Below are 17,044 nucleotides of genomic sequence, written 5' to 3' on the forward strand. Positions count from 1 at the left end.
ATGAAATTTGTTTTGTAATTAGACTACGTTTAATAGTTTAATATGTATCCGAAAACTTGATGTGATGTTTTTGCAAATTTTTTTACGAACTAAGCACCACCTAAGCAGACTGACACATCCTCCTCCTTCTTCACACATGGATAAGACGGATGAAAAATAATTTATTAATAAATCTTTTATATACGTATTTTTATTGGTCTACAAACTAGAACTGAAAATAAACATGATAAAAAAAATAAAACCGACTTTAAATTAATATTGAAAAATTGAATTTTTGGCTCATAAATATAAACAGAAGCGATTTATAAAAACCTAAATTCGACCACGTAAGTACAACCTCCGTCCCAAAATAAACGAATTTCTGTGTTTTTAGATAGAATTTTTGACTCCTCGTCTTATTTGAAAATTTTTTATAATTAATATTTTTATTGTTATCACGTGATGAAGCATGAATAATACTTTACGTGCGACTAATTTTTTTCAAATCTTTAATAAATTTTTTAAATAATACAGATGGTCAAACGCTCGAACTATATAAAACCCAAAAATACTCTTTTTTTAAGAACAGAGTAGTATGTGCAGAAGCCACAAGGTAATTTGCCGCCATCACCCAAGTTGACGGAATCTCCGGCCAAGTACGTGAACTTCGACGGGCGTGCCTGGTAGATGCTAGATGCCTACAGATCTTCAGTTTATCCGTTGCTCTCCTCGAGTATTCCAATGTCAGCTGCTCTGTGCTCCAGCCATAAACATTGGAATGATAGGAGCGAGTCGAATAGTACAGCTAACTACTGGTTTTAATTTATCTATAATTAATCTAATAACTGCGTTTTAAAGTCCATGTTACGGCTGGTTATAAATCTGTAGGCCACTACTCTTTCCTCTCTTCTCTTATCTTATTAAAATATATTTATAGTGCTTATAGCTGGTCATTGTACCTGCTCTAAAGTGACGAGAGCATCTATCCGTTTGCGCCACAAGAGGACTAGCAAGTACTATATCAAAACCAAGCACCCAATGATTGTCGAATGATATATTTATAATAAAAAATAATTTATAAATATTATTATATATGTATTCTTAGCTAGAGTAAACTTTAATAAAAATTTAAAATTAACTCTAAAGTTAAAATTAAAAATTCAAATTTTGGTTTATAGAAACGAAAAAAAAGATATATAGCCAACTAATCCATCCGGAAGTCACCGGGGGTATACGTACGAAGTCGGTCTCGTGCACCTAGCCAGCCAGCTATAGCTAGCTGCTACACGACGGCTCCACCAAGGCACGCACGGAGCTAGATCGATGGCGCCGGCGGTGAAGGTGTTGGGGCCAGCCATGTCGACGAGCGTGGCGCGGGTGGTGGTGTGCCTGGACTGGAGGAGGTCGGCGCAGAGTACGAGCGCGTGGACATCGACTTCGCGGCCAAGGAGCACGTACAAGAGCTAGCCCCGACCACCTCAACCGCAACGCACGCACGCACGCACGCCTCTGCTTCCTTCCTCAGCTCGTTTTCCTGTAACGCTGAGTGGATGGATCACGTACTGTGCTTTTCATCTCGCAGCCGTTCGGGCAATTCCCGGCTTTCCAGGACGGGGATCTGCTTCTCTTGGGTAAGAGCAACCATGGCGTTGATAAAAAGTAATCCACAGTAAATTAAATATCTTGAATCAGATGATTGAAATATTATAAAAGTAGTCTATAGGAAATACATAACAAAATTTACCCACAACACTATGAACAGCCCATAAGATAAAAAAATATTATTTGCACGGTACATCTAACCCATCACAATAAATACCTATTGTGAACTAGATCTTTTTTACTTCACCCTAGGACCCACTCATATAGATTATTGGTTCGATACATTGTGTCTTAATATTTAGCTACTGTCATTTACGGTGGAACCTACTCATATGAACTGGTTTGGGCTGATATATTTTCGTTGCTCTAAGTGCACTTCACTTTTGGGCTCGGTTACTTCGTCTGCCATCGTTTAGAGTTCCGATGTAAAAATCAAACAGCATGTTTAGATAAAAAAATAATTTATAATTAAAACTTTTATATATATGTCCTCAGCAATCTAAACTAAAGGATAAAAATAAATGATAATTAAAAATTTTACAATTAACTTTAAATTTGTGGTTGAAAATTTAAAGTTTAACCTATAAGCATAACAAAATTGAAGGTCTTGAGAAATATCTTAAGATACCAAAAATTTTAATATAAAATTATGGTACTTATGGTACATTGTACCTTAAAATACTAATTCGTTCACAAGAAAATATGATACCTCAAATTAGTTTTTTAAGGATGGTAAATAAAAGTTTTTCGATGATGGCCTGATAAGAATTAAGACGAACAACTAATAAACCAATTGAATGGCACACGTTAACACTATCTGACAGCCAAAAGGCGATTTTACAGGTAATTAGAGACCTTTTTGCAGCACACTAAATTTCACACTTTTACTGTACGAGTAACAAAACTCTTCACCTGTTTACCATCTAACAATTCAGATTTAGGAGCAGCTACGAAGGTGGTGTTCGGATTGGAAAAATTTTTAGGAGAAATGTCACGTCAAATGTTTGACTGGATGTTGGAAGGGGTTTTCGGACACGAATGAAAAAACGAATTTCACGGCTAGCCTAGAAATCGCGAGATGAATCTTTTGAGCCTAATTAATCCGTCATTAGAACATACTGGTTACTGTAGCACTTATGGCTAATCATGGACTAATTAGGCTCAAAAGATTCGTCTCAAGATTTTTTCCATAACTATGTAATTAGTTTTTTGGTTCATCTATATTTAATGTTTTATTTAAATGTCCAAAAATTCGATGATGCTTTTTTAAAAAAATTTTAGTAACTAAACAAGGCGGCCGAAGCAAACAAAACTGACTGAATGCGTTTCCGTTTCAGAGTCCCGCGCGATCGGAAGGTACATCCTTCGCAAGTACAAGACCGGCGACGTCGACCTGCTGCGGGAAGGCAACCCGAGAGACGCCGCCATGGTGGACATGGCGACCGAGGTGGAGGCGCATCAGTACACTCCGGCGATCTCGCCGATCGTGTACGAGTGCATCTTCCACCCGGCCATGCGCGGGACCCCGGCGAGCACGAAGGTGGTCGACGAGAGCCTGGAGAAGCTGAGGAAGGTGCTGGAGGTGTACGAGGCGCGGCTGTCGGAGAGCGCCTACCTCGCCGGCCACCTCCTCAGCTACTTCCCCTTCACCTTCTACTTCATGGTGACGCCGTACGCGCCGCTGTTCGACGAGTACCCTCGCGTGAAGGGATGGTGGGAGAGGCTTGCGGCGAGGCCGTCTGTCAGGAAGCTCGCCGCGGGCATGGCTATTTCTCCCGAAGCCATAAGGAGGAGTTTTAATGGTTGAACGATTACGATGGGATTGTGCTTGTTGTGGGGGAAGAGGTGTGGTTTGGAACAATAAAGTATAACTGCTGAATTGCTCGAATGAATGCGTACAAGGATAGGCATGGGTCGACCCGCGGATAGTTTAGGATCAGCTCTAGTTCAACAAAATGAACTAAGTTTCAATATAAAATAAAATTTAGTTCATTTGAACTAAAGTCAATCTTAAAATACGCGCGGGTCGACCAACGGCCAACCCTAAATGTGTAATCTGCTTCACCGATCGCCGTGTTTACTGTATCTATAACAACATCTATAGCGTCTTAGATCTTTACATACAATGGAATACAATAAAGTAACTTGGATTGGTCGACCGGTTTAGCATTGCTATAGAATCTCTAATAGTTGAGGACAATTGGTCAGGACATCTCTGCTAAGATATATATAACCACGTTTAACCCATAAATTGAACTAGTGTTATGAGTACCAATCATATATGCCAGTGAATGTAAACTTAATTATCATTTATCAGGTGAATACATTCTTAAAATTGCATGATATTATTTATTGAATGGGAGCAAGGGATACTACTAATACTTGTGATGATATTATTGTGCTCAGGAACAAAAGACGAGATGACCATGTGACACGGGAGGAAGGAATACCATCTATGCCTCAGTCTCTTACACGTATGGGTGGATAGAAAGCTCGTGGCTTATTAGCTCGTTTGATTCGTGGCAAACTCGGCTTATTTCATTTTTCTAACGACCCGAGCTAGCATTTTAGCTCGTTTGAGATAATGAGCCAGCTCGAGCTGGCTCGTGAGCTGCTCGCGAGTCTAACGAGCTAGACCAAAGACACAAGATTCACCGGCGTTCATTGATTTCACCCTGGAATACATGTGTTCAGTACTTCATAGGTTCACCATATGATTTGTTGGTTCAAACTTTAACATTTAAATACAATTCATATGATTTGCATGTTTGAAATGAAAATTTGCTTGTATAACCTATTGAAAAATTATTTAGGTTAACTTTTTATGCGTGGCTCATGAACCTAACGAGCCGAGCCGAGCTGGGTTTTAGCTCGTTACGATAATGAGCCAAGCCGAGCTAGCTCATTATCTTAACGAGCTGGACCGAGCCGAGCTGGCTCGTTATCTAGCCCTACTTGCACGACGTCAGATTCAAACAAGCACAGGGGTTAAGGTAAAGCTCGCTTTGGCGCTCATGAATACTTGATGGAAAGTCTTTAAAGTATACATTCAAATAGATGTGTCCTCCTCTCCATGCAATCTATTGACGCAAAATCTGCCTTCACACGCTGCAGGCCTGCGAGATATGCTTAATTCCAGCGCACGTCCTAAATCTTTGGGTTCAAGGCATGCTTGTTGATTTGATCCTACAATCGACAAGTAAAAGAAGTTAAACTCAATCAGCTGAGTGGCCTCTAGGTCTATGGTTGATATGTTGACCAACCGATTTCATCTAAAACCACGGTAATAAGTTGAACGGCTTTATGATGATGATGATGATGATGATGATGATGATGATGATGATGATGATGATGATAATAATAATAATAATAATAATAATAATAATAATAATAATAATAATAATAATCAGTATAAAGAAATTAGCCGGATATAATCTTTATAGATCTGATATTTAATAGACAAGATATTTAACTCACAAGCCTAATTCCTAGGAATTAATTCTTAAAATTTAGAGCAATCTTACAACCGTTTTTTTTATAAGATCTGGTGTACTTTGCAGTTTTAACTTTTAAAACAGGGTAATTATTTGTGCAATACAATCTGCATTGTATTTTAGTTGTTATATTTAAAGAAAAAATGGATTTCCAGATCGGTGGGTTAGTAATTAACTTGTCTATTAAATATCCAATCAACTTTGTTCAGAATAATTTTTATAGATCGGACCGAATCGAGACAATACAAGATGAAAACTAATAAAAATAAATCAAAACATTAACTGATACAAATTAATTAACAAAGTCACAAAGGAAATTATCGGTTATAGCTCATTACGAACAAATATAGATTCACTTTGACAATCAATCAACTTAATCTAGCATAACTTTGATAGATCGGACCGAACCGAGACAATATAAAGTCATTCTTAACTGAGATTGACAGAAGGCCTTAGCACAAAATTTTCAACTATTTTTAATGGGAAAAATTTGTTTCTAGCCGTTAGAGATAAAATCGTGAAGACTTAACCGAATCGGACTAAAACAAAGCAATCCGACTATCGGGTAGAGACTGAATCAAATAGCCAATACAGAAGTGAGTCGGACTAGAGAAAGAGTCCGATTGAGATTCGAAACATATGAAGATGATTCGGGAAAGAATAGAGTCTGTTTAGAAGTAATAACATATAAATAGTAATGTTAGTTTTTGATATGTACCTTGTTAGGAAAGATAGAGTCCAGTTGTGTTAAGTTATGTAATAGATATGAGTTTGTATCTGTTTCGAGTTAGTTTTAGGGATATAAATACAACGCTCTGTAGCTTGTAAAAAAAATCAAGAAATCAATACAATTGTTTTACGACGCATCACCAACTACTTCGACAGGAGCGAGCTATCGTCGCAAGGTTAGTCGACTTTCTAATGTGAGTTTGTAATTGTCAATCCATTGGATTGATTAGATATGATTTTCTCGGTTAAGTCCGATATTCTATCCTATCTATTCAACGGTTTACCTGAGGTTTGTGATTATTTCAATCTATATCTTAGTTTGAAGTAATGGCTTGTCCTCAATCAGGGTTGTGCTTGAACTCGATCATGTTTATTAATATAAGTTTGGTTGATGCAGTTCTGTCTTGGTTTAGTCCAATCATTTGTGATTTCTGAGTTTGTGTTTATAGATTAGATTGAATACTTGTGTTTTCCTTTTACTGAAGTTCTAGTCTGCATTATCTTGAGAAATTCGTTGGCTAGTTTATTAAGCTTATAAATCGTTATGCCTTCCATGATTACATCAGCACGGATTGCATCCTGTCTTGGTTTGGTCCAATTTGTGTTAATCTGGTTTGATATGGTTTCAGAAGCTTCTCTGGTCTATTAGGTTTAGTAAAAGAGTCAATGTGTTACGTTGGTTTAATAGTTAATTATCAGTATTATGTCGATCTTATGCTTGAACATGCTTAAATATGAACTGTCTTGTTTTAGTCCGATCTTCTAGGTTTAGCCTAAATATGCATGATGTTATTTGGTATTGTTGTATGCTGATAATTAATCTAGTAATCCAGTTTAGTTTGATTAACTTTTCATTGAACTTTATTGGCTGCTGACTGCATGTGTGATAACTCATAAAATGAGCCGATTGGCTAGTTATTCTTGAAAATGTTTCGGTTAAGTTCGATCGTCTAAGAGTGGCTAGTTAATCAACCTTGTTTATTAGTTATCATAGCCATAATTCAGCCGATAAGGTATATTAAGTTCATATATCACGAAATGACTACAAAATCGATTGACACCGTCCATAGGCTAAGGTCCTAAAGCGGTATCGGCTATCTGGCTGATAGATTCTTTAGGTTTAACGATTTTGTCTAGGTTTTTATATCTTTTCAGTTGTAGGGTCAAACTGACTGGCATGTATGTTTATTCTAAGAAATAGGTCCTGCACTGAAAGAAGGTTTTTCAGGTCCACGTGTGTGACACATCATCAAGATCATCTTTGATGTCAACAGCTATTAATCTAACGTGGCGATGACTTAGAGTATGCGGTAAGAAGATAACTCATTAGTTGAGACTCCGATGAAACAAAGAGTATAATTAATAAAATGGTCTGATAAACATTGTCTAGTCAAAATAACCTTATAGATCGGACCTGACTCGGACATCATAAGAATAAGAATAACAAATAACAATTATCAAACTAGATTAAAGTTCTTAGAGTGATTGATCATTACAATTCAAGAGACAAATATAACTGAAATAAACTAGACAAATTAACAAGTGAAAACATGAGTTTCGATCAAAATATTGAACTGAATCAAGAAAGTCTTAAGCTAATATATGTGATTACATATCAATTAATCAGAGAGATCAGTGATATTAGAATAACTCGAACCAAAACTGATCTAATAACTAGCGGTTGTACAAGATTGACCAAAATATTGGACTAAACCAAGAAAGTCTTGATCTCATCGATACAACCACTATATATCGAGAACTTACCCATGTGCTGGATTTCAAACTTGATCGATGCATTCCAGCTGAGATCTCGCTTCAACTAAACTTGCAACTATGGTGGTGATGTGCCAAAATTGTGTTGATATTGATTCCTTTTTACAAGACCTAAGGCATACATATTTACACCCATGGGCCAAAATGAGTACGATTCAGGTTATAGACAACTGTTCAAAAATCTTTGTTAATATGGAAAAGTATTTAACATATCCAAGGAAACTCTATAAATCTGATTTGGAAACCATCGGTCTTCCATATTGATATCACCTCACACATGTATCGGCTTCCAAACCTGTGTTCGAATACTTAGAAAACTATAAGTGCTCGGTTATGGAAACCTTGTAAATGTATCGGCTTCTGATTCTACCTCAACTGTTCAACGGTTAAAATATTAACGATTTTCAAAATTTCGCTGTTCACACTCTAATCTGCTGGAATTGCCAAAGTAATAACGAGATGTCAAGACCAATTGGTGCTGCTCCATGAGTTTTAGGCCGTAGGTCCATGTATAAAGTTGAGTCCGTTAGGGACACTTCTTAGGTTAGAGGACGATCTCAACTCATCATGTCACCTATATATTTCCCTTTGCCACCATTGATCAACTTGGGTTTTTTTAAAAATCAAAGTTTAGCTCCCCTATTTTGCCGTGTAATCCCGTGATCGGTTAAGGTACCAGTTTGCTTGTTTCAGAACCCCACCTTTAGCACTCTTGCCGATTTAATCATACATCTTTATTCCATAATTTGAGTTACCTGTTCATGTTGTTATTGCTAATTTTTTATTGCTTACAGGAGGAAACACTGTCATGCTTGTGCTAACTGTGCATCCGTTGAGATTACAACTGCCTTTGAAGTTAAGTTGGTGTAACGCTTATTAATGCACAACATCCATGGATAATTTCAGTCAGGTCAACAACGTCGCTAAATTGAATTGGCTTATCTGCTCATCGAAAAATCGGGACACCCTTTCCAATATCAACAATGGATGTTCTACCTATGTATGGAAAGGTAATGATATCACCTTCCAATGGATCTTGTCCCATATCATAATTCCATCCAAGGTAATGGAAATTGTGAAAACAAGCGGACATCCCAATTCTATCAGGGTACCACGTCCCCGTTTTTTAGGCCACGAGCCAAGGGTCCTTGGCTGACCCTAAGCTCTTTAGGTTCATTAGACATTGGCGAGTTAGGATTGGATTTTGCTTAAATGATTCTATCATCACAGTTTCATTGCAAAATCGGTTTGTGGAACACTAGATTTGTGACATTACTCTTTCATTGCAATTAGATAACATTTTTTTTGTTCTTGTGAATTTTTTTGATTGTTTACTAGAGCAAAACCTTTGTCGTAAGGTTTACTATGTGAGAGTGCGGTTGATAACGATTAGATATATGGACGTAGCCAGGGCGGGCCCACCACAATTTAGGGGTATTCAGATGTATACCCAAGATTTTTGGCAAACACACACACACACATACACACACATATATATATATATAATGTATACATATGTGTATTCAATAAAATATAAAGAAAAATATAATTAAGCCAAAACAAACCAAAAATAGGCTTAATGGGCCATTTTTCCTATTTTGGTCCATATCATACTACAGCCCACGACCCAATATTGCATAACCCTAATACGAGGAGAGGATTGGGTTGGGGTTGTTGGGACCAGGGTTCACATTGCCGTCGTCACCGTAACTGTAACCGTGGTCACCATAATGGTAACTGCGATAACTGTAGGAGAAAATTTAAAAAAATGACAAAATTTGGTAAAAAGTATATGTATTAGAGATTAATTGGTAGTGAAGTTTGTGGCAAGAAATAGATGAAAATAATAAATTTATGAATGTTTAAAAATTTATTAGTGAAAAAGGAGGGGGAATGAAAATTTATAATAGATTACTAGGTAAAAAGTATTTGTAGATACATGTTTGTGTGAAATGAGGACGGTATTTTCGGTGAGATTCACATGTATGGATATGTTTGTACTTTTCCAGTTAGGTTATTATAAAAAAATAAAAATGATATCTTGTCATTTGTTAGTTCATACTGGATACCTTTCCATGTAAATTAAGTTAGATAACATTTATAACTTTTAGGGATATGCATGCATGATAAATAATAGGATTCTTGGTACAAATTACGTGTTTTATTCGTTAGTTAAATAAATGCAAGTGCATTATGGCAGATAGAACCTCTGATCCTGTGTGGGAACATGGAAAACTCATGATCATGATTTTCCAAAAACATATTCTAACTGTCAAAATTATAGTTAACTACTAATTTTCTATTTTTCTTAAAATTTAATAGTTTATTTAGATTTCTTTTATAATTTTTATCTTGGTTTATACTATTCATGGTTTTTCTTGAAACCGGACGGTTTTGACCGAGAAGCCACGATAACCATGTAATTTAAATTAAAAAAATCAAATTCAAATTTCCTAGTTTTCGTAGTTCTCACATCCACCGCGCAGTAACCGAAGCTTCGCCGGGGGGGGGGGTGGTAGAAGGCCCTTCGGCGGTTTGGGCCACCCTGGTTAGGACCTTGAGGGTGGAGGCTGTGGAGCAGTGAAGGCCGACGGCGGCTGGCGGTGCGGAAGCAGTGGATTGTAGCGATCTGGCAGTCCGTGATGCACGTGAAGTGGCGGAGTGCGGACCGGTGCCGGTGCGCGGACACTCATGTCGGCGAGCAGCCGAGCTAGCGAGGAGTCGACGGCGGCCAGCCCGCGAAACATCCGATCAGCTCCGAAGGATGAGAGGATATTGGGGGACTCGGGGTGGCGTCACCTCATCAAGGGCGGGTATGGGTTCCAAGCCCACCACCCACCAGTCTGCCTAGCAACCGCTATCGTGCTCTTCAAAAGTCTTAAACCCTCTCTTCTCTTCCTAGAGATGGTATTTTTGTCCACGGATATGTGTACCTGTCGGTACCCAAGCACCCAATCTGACGGGTATGGGTATGGACGTAATTTTCATCCGTGATTAACCCACGCTCGACCAGAATATATATAGGATATCAAATGACTCTTTTACATCGCTTTTGTTCCATTTGGTATATCCGGTTGAAGAGCGAAACACCTCTCTTTTTGTTTTTGTTTTGTTTATAAACAAATTTCTAATTTTCAACCTTAAATTTAGAGTTTATTTCTGGTTTGTTCACTGTTGTTTACTTTGAATTCATTACTTTTGGATATTTAAGAACACATATAAAAAATTATTCGTAAAATTTTTGTATTTGTACGTATCTACAAACAACGACCCCCAAAGTCGCTTTCGTGTCAAGTTCACCTATTGATATGCTGTGGCCCACAGAGATGCGTGATGACGTGCTTACAGTAAACTCACGTTTAATACAAAGTGTTAAATAAGATGTTCTATCATAATAATTAAATAGTAACTGAATATTTAGTTTCTACAGGTGTATATGATATATCCATATACTTATACAATTCCTAAACATTAAACTTCTTGATTTATTTTTGATAAATAATAACTTTATAACTTTCACTGATTCGAAGAGTCCGTCATAAGGGGCTTTTAAGTTAGGGGATTTTATAAATCTCCACTCGTTTTTTCTAGAACGTTTTTCTAGAACGGCAGTTCTCGGGGTAATTTTATAATTTTTTAGTGGTAATCTTGTAATAACAATTCAAACTGATGGCAAATTTGCAACTGAACCTTTTATGTTATGATTAATACTCATCACAGTATTTGTACCAATTCATATTTGCTCCATATTTATATAAAATAATATCCGATTCTGTTTTTTATTTGGGGTTTCTAATTCCGATTCTAAAATAACAAATATGGTAGATTTAATTTTCGTTCGTTTTTAATCCGTTTTTATCCCTACGTAACCTTGATCAATGTCATTACACATTTTTTTCACAAACCATCACTTTTGTGCCATCTGATATATCCCTGTAAGAGTCAAACACCCCACCTTTTTTTCGTTTTTGCTTATACTTATAATCCAAAATTTAAATTTTTAATCATAAATTAAGAATTAATTTTGGAATTTTTAGCATAGTTTATTTGTTAACCTTTGCTTTTTTATCGTTAGGAACACGTATATAATACTTTTATTTATAAAACAATGTCATTACATTTTTTTTCACGAACTATGGCTTTTGTGCCATTTGATATATCCCTGTATAAGAGTCAAACAACCGACTTCTACTCATACTTATAAACCAAAATTTAAATTTAATCTTAAATTGAGAATTGATTTTAGGATTTTTTCAACATGGTTTATTTTTTAAGCTTTGCTTTTTATCGTTAAGAACACATATATAATAGTTTTATTTATAAATTATTTGATTATTCGTAAATGTTTACAAACAGCAACCCCAAAGTCGTTTCGTGTCAAGTTCACCTATTTATATGCTGTGGCCCACAAAGATGCGTGATGACGTCCTTGGGCTAAACTCACGTCTAACTCCATATCTGATAGTATGTCCTTCTCTACATGTTTGTAAGATCAATTTTTATTATAAAATAAGTGTAATTATATCGCACTACTTACAGTATCTATCACTTTTGATTTAAATATTTCATTTTAACTCTAATTACCCTGTACTCCTAATCATCCTTAAATTAATAAAGGTAACCTAGGCTATTCCCCCAAATTTATCCTCCTTACAAAATATCGGTGCATTACAATTGGCTGGTAGGGTAAGGGTTTTTAATAGGACTTTTTTCCTATCCTTGAAAAGATACTATGAGATACCATTATGTAAAATTTGGTCCTTCCTAGTATTTAACATATCAAAAGATATCAAATTTTATATAGAAAACAGTACTACCTTATGATACCTCTTTAAAGATAGAAAAATGCTCTTTTAACAGTGGCCCATAGGAAAAAGTGATCATTCTCTTAGTCCATCTTTTTTATTTCTGATTTTGTAGGAAGAACTGAATTTCTGCCGAGGGAACGTGCAAGATACGCTATGTGTCATGAGTGGGGTGAGTGAAGGCGTGACAAGTAAACGAAAAATAATTTTGAATAAAATGTTTATATATGTATTTTTAACGATCAAGCCTGTAAACTAAATTTCAGTGAAAAAGCTGCAAAATCAATTAAATATTTAAGTTTTATCTTATAAGCATAAGTAGAAGCATAAAGATTAGGACACCAATGATCATGCTTTTGAAGTTCTAGAACTAGATTTATTTCAAAACGAACAAAAAAAGTACCTACAAATGATGAGGTGGATAGGATAGGAGGGGAAAAGACTATTAAGTCGTTTAATAAATAAGAAATGGATGAAGTGGAGAGGATAAGAGGGGATAAAATGGAAATAAATTTGAATATAAACCAATGACCGTGCTCTTAAAGTACTAGAATTATTTATAGAAGTAGATTTATTTAGGAACGAAGGAAAGGTACGTACAAACTATTAACTACTATTTGCGTATCAAAGTATAAATATTTTTAGATTGTTTAGCATATATTAATACTAAAAACAAAATGTCATATGACCTAAAATATAAATTATTAATGAATAAATGTAGAAAGATAACAAAGGGTAAAAAAGTAATAATTTTAAATACGTAACTCTTGATAAATAGTGATATCAATAATATTATAAATACTATATTTTATTACATGATTATCTTTAATGGCTTACTTCCCAGAATATTGGAGTCGAGGTAGCAGTAGCTGCCAGTCCCATCAATTAATTGACAGATGATTCGTCCTGCGCGCTGATTGGCACGACCTGCCCCGTCCACTTTCGCTAGTCGGCACTCGGCAGACGATCGAGCACACGCAATCCGGCCCAAGAAGACTCCCAGCTAGCGCTCCAACTGGCCGGAGAAGACAACAACGACACCACTACACTGTCGCACAAAAACAGAACACTGCTCCTGCGTTTTATTTTACTGATTATTATCATTTTTCCAGCTTTTGTACTTAAGCTTTCCTACTTACCTACGGTGTATATAATTTAACAGCTTACCTAGATTTTTATTTTTACAGAAACTAATTTTATTGCGTATATCACTAAATAAATATTATAAAAATCAGATAATCTTTAAAAAGAACACGACCCACGTATTATAACCCAAATTTCCCTCCATGTCTACCTATCACTATAAAGGATCAGTGGCAGACCCGAACAAGCTCAGATCTCTGCCGCCTCTCGCATCATCACAAAGACGCAAAAGAAGTGGAGGATCAGTCGAGGCTGTCACACACACGCGTACGCGTACCATGGTGGCGTTGTCAGCTCCTCTTCTGACCCCTTACAAGACGGGCCAGTTCGATCTCGCTCACAGGTTCAATCTCGCTCACAGGTTCAATCGGACTGCTGCTGATCTTCTTCTTCTCCTCGAGCGATCCCTGCGCGTGGTTCCAAAGTGCATCTCCTTGTTGTTTGTGGCCGGGGCAGGGTCGTCCTCGCGCCGCTGATGCGGTGCCGGTGCCCGGCAATGTGCCACAGGCGCACAACGCGGCGTACTACACGCAGCGGGCGGCGGCGGGGGCGCTGCTGGTGGCGGAGGCCTACGCAGTGTCGGAGACGGCGAGAGGGTACCCGGACGCGCCGGGGTTGTGGAGCGGGGAGTAGGTGGAGGCGTGGAGGCACGTCGTCGACGCCGTGCACGCCAGGGGCGCCGTCTTCTTCTGCCAGATATGGCACACCGGCCGCGTCTCTCCCACAAGCCAGGGATTCTTTCTAGTCTCCTCCCTCCGCTTCTGCTCGTGTTTAAGCTGAGATTTAAATTTATTTCATAGTAGTTTATATTTTCAGTGTTAGCTTGTAGATCTCTAAGAACACATATGAAAATTTGTTTACAATTTTTTTATTTGTAAATATGTGGTTTTGTTGTTTTCTATGAATAAGCAAAACCGGCCGTCACACATCTCTCTCTTTCTCTCTTTCTTTGTGTTCAACTATTAATTAAGTTGATCAAAAGATATGCTCGAGTTGAACGCCTAGCTCCAGTTTAGGAATAGTTTTCAACTAAGCAACATCTCGGGAGTTTGATTTCATAAGTTTTGACACCCACCACATGGAGCTGATAAGCTTTCACTGATACCTGCTATTTTGATCTCTCATTTAAGCATTGGCTCTATTTTGGATGATATTTCAAATATATTTCGAAATTTAAGAATAATTTCAGATAGCTTCAATCATTTTCTTATATTTTTCTCTGTCTACATCCACGTTGTACGTAGAGGTCAGGATTAATTTAGGAAATTGCTACTACACAGCCTGCTGTTTTTTTGGGTTTTCTCAGTCGAACCTGTGACCATTCAAAAATACAAAGATTCCTGTAGCCTTCTACGTGGGCCTTGTGATCAATGCTTGTGTACAATGACAGCCCAAAACAGAGAAAATACGTGTTTCCACATTGCCGCCGACAGTGACTCGCATCTCCACACTCTTCCTAAATTCTACTAATATGATAATATCAACTAACCCAAGTTTTTTATAAATGTTTTTTCAACTACCAATCTTACCGGTTTCTTTGGTTTGTCTTTTTTTTAGAAATGAAAATAGTTTTGTTAGTTTTGTGATCTGTAGCACCAAGTTTTGTTAGCACTTAGTTACATGGGCCTGGTTTTGTTAGTTTTGTAAGTATTCCTATTTCTTATTTTAATTCTGAACAGTACTGACGATCTCACCCAGTAGGTATAAGTTCTGAATAAGATCAGTTTTGTTTTTGCTGCTAGTTTTTATTCCTGCTTTGTGTCTTTGCTGCTAGTTGGATAGTTTTGTTATTTTTTGTTGTTTGGAGTTTTGTTATCAAATTTATGGCAATAGGTATTAGTTTTGTTAATTTAGTTTTGTCAGAAAACCTCCAAGCTAGAGATGCCTAGTTTTGTAAATTTTGTAGTTTTGTCAGCTACTATTCATGTCTAGTTTTGTAAGCTACTAGAAATGTCTAGTTTTGTGAATTTTGTAGTTTCATCTGTTACTAAACATGCATGACTGATGTCTTGTTAACTGATACTTGAATTTACCGGCTCTAATTATTGTAGAATCAACAATTCACCACTGTTGTAGGCCCGAAGAAACCTAATATACCCACTAATTGATGATGGCGAAAAGTGTAGGGATATGTTTTAGCAAAGCACAGCTAATCCAATGCTAATTTAGTTTTGTTAGCAATAGTGCAGAGAAATAGTTTTGTTACTTTTTAAAAGTGTTAATTGTGGAAGTAACTAGCTTAAGTTATGCAATATTAACTAGCTTAATATGTCTGGCATGACCGCACATCATCTATGAATTTAGGTCCTGCACTGGAACGATGCAGAGACTTTGAGGCATTCGTGTGTGACATGTCAAAAGTAAATTTTGGCGTCAACAATTGTCCAGAAGAACAAAATAAGTTCAAGTGCTCCTGGTTGTACTGAACAACACTTTGTTCCAAGCAAGAATTTAGTTTTATGTTTGCAAACTAGCTTTTAAGATTTGTTTTTGCCAAATGGTGAAATTGAAGATTTCATAAGAAACAATGATAGTTGTGAAGCGGGGAAATTAAGTATTTTGAAAGAGCACAAAAGATTAAATTTCTAGCTTGACACCTAAGAGTTGTTAAATATTCTTCAATTATAACTAATGGCAATTATAACTGTTGAAAATTTAAATCTTTATTGGCTTGTTATGTCATAGTTTTACGTATGACAGCCCATTAGGGTGTTTATCTCTTTTCAACTAAACGTGGAGTAAAATCTATCACAAAAAGCCTATTAGCAAAGCTCACTAATAGAATAAACAAGCCTAGATGGCATGGCAGAAGCACAAAGTTGAGTAACAGAACGACGAAACAAACGCATACTGGACGCGTGGTACGTGGTACGAGAGGCACCCAGATGATGACACGTGTCTCCATCGTGTGGCTCAAAATTCAGCTGAAATTGCAAAAAAAAATCAGCCGGCTGTCACCTTTTTCATAATTAAATCAATGTCAGGTGGAGACCATCTGCCATTTTAAAAACCTGTAGAGTAGAAAACCAACTTGCGGTTTGTTGGCGCAGTATGCACTTCCAAGGCATGCAGCAATGATCGTATGCATCTGCTTCTGGGAATATAATAATACTTTTGCTGCGTACGTTTAAGTAGATTATTCGTTGATTTGTTATGCGCACACTTACCAAACTTCTAAACAAACTTCTAAACAAGTGTTTATACTGATAAATTATATCATTACAATTTGGATTCAAACAAAACATTATAATTTTATAGATTTAGAATAATAAAAATGATGGATAATTTTCATATTTTCTCAACTTCAAAACTCCTACAAAACCCCAACCCAAACGCTAAAGCTCGATTGACCCTTTGGTTTTGTTAAGCTCACCAGGGTGGTGCGGCAAAACCTCGTTGGTTGCCTTCGTGTGCCTACTCCTGCACTACATTAGCATCTTTGCCATCAAACTTCTCTCCTCCTTTAAGTTGTTGTTTCTATAGATCCATCCTATAGAAATTTCGGTAACTAGGGCATCC

The 17,044-nt window shown here is 36.9% G+C and overlaps 1 pseudogene; it reads left to right on the forward strand.

Annotated features, from left to right (window-relative positions):
- Positions 1 to 1,302: 1,302 nt before the first annotated feature.
- On the forward strand, positions 1,303 to 3,734 carry LOC102718325 (annotated as a pseudogene).
- Positions 3,735 to 17,044: the final 13,310 nt, after the last annotated feature.

This window comes from Oryza brachyantha, chromosome 1, assembly GCF_000231095.2.
Source record: "Oryza brachyantha chromosome 1, ObraRS2, whole genome shotgun sequence".
NCBI lineage: Eukaryota > Viridiplantae > Streptophyta > Magnoliopsida > Poales > Poaceae > Oryza > Oryza brachyantha.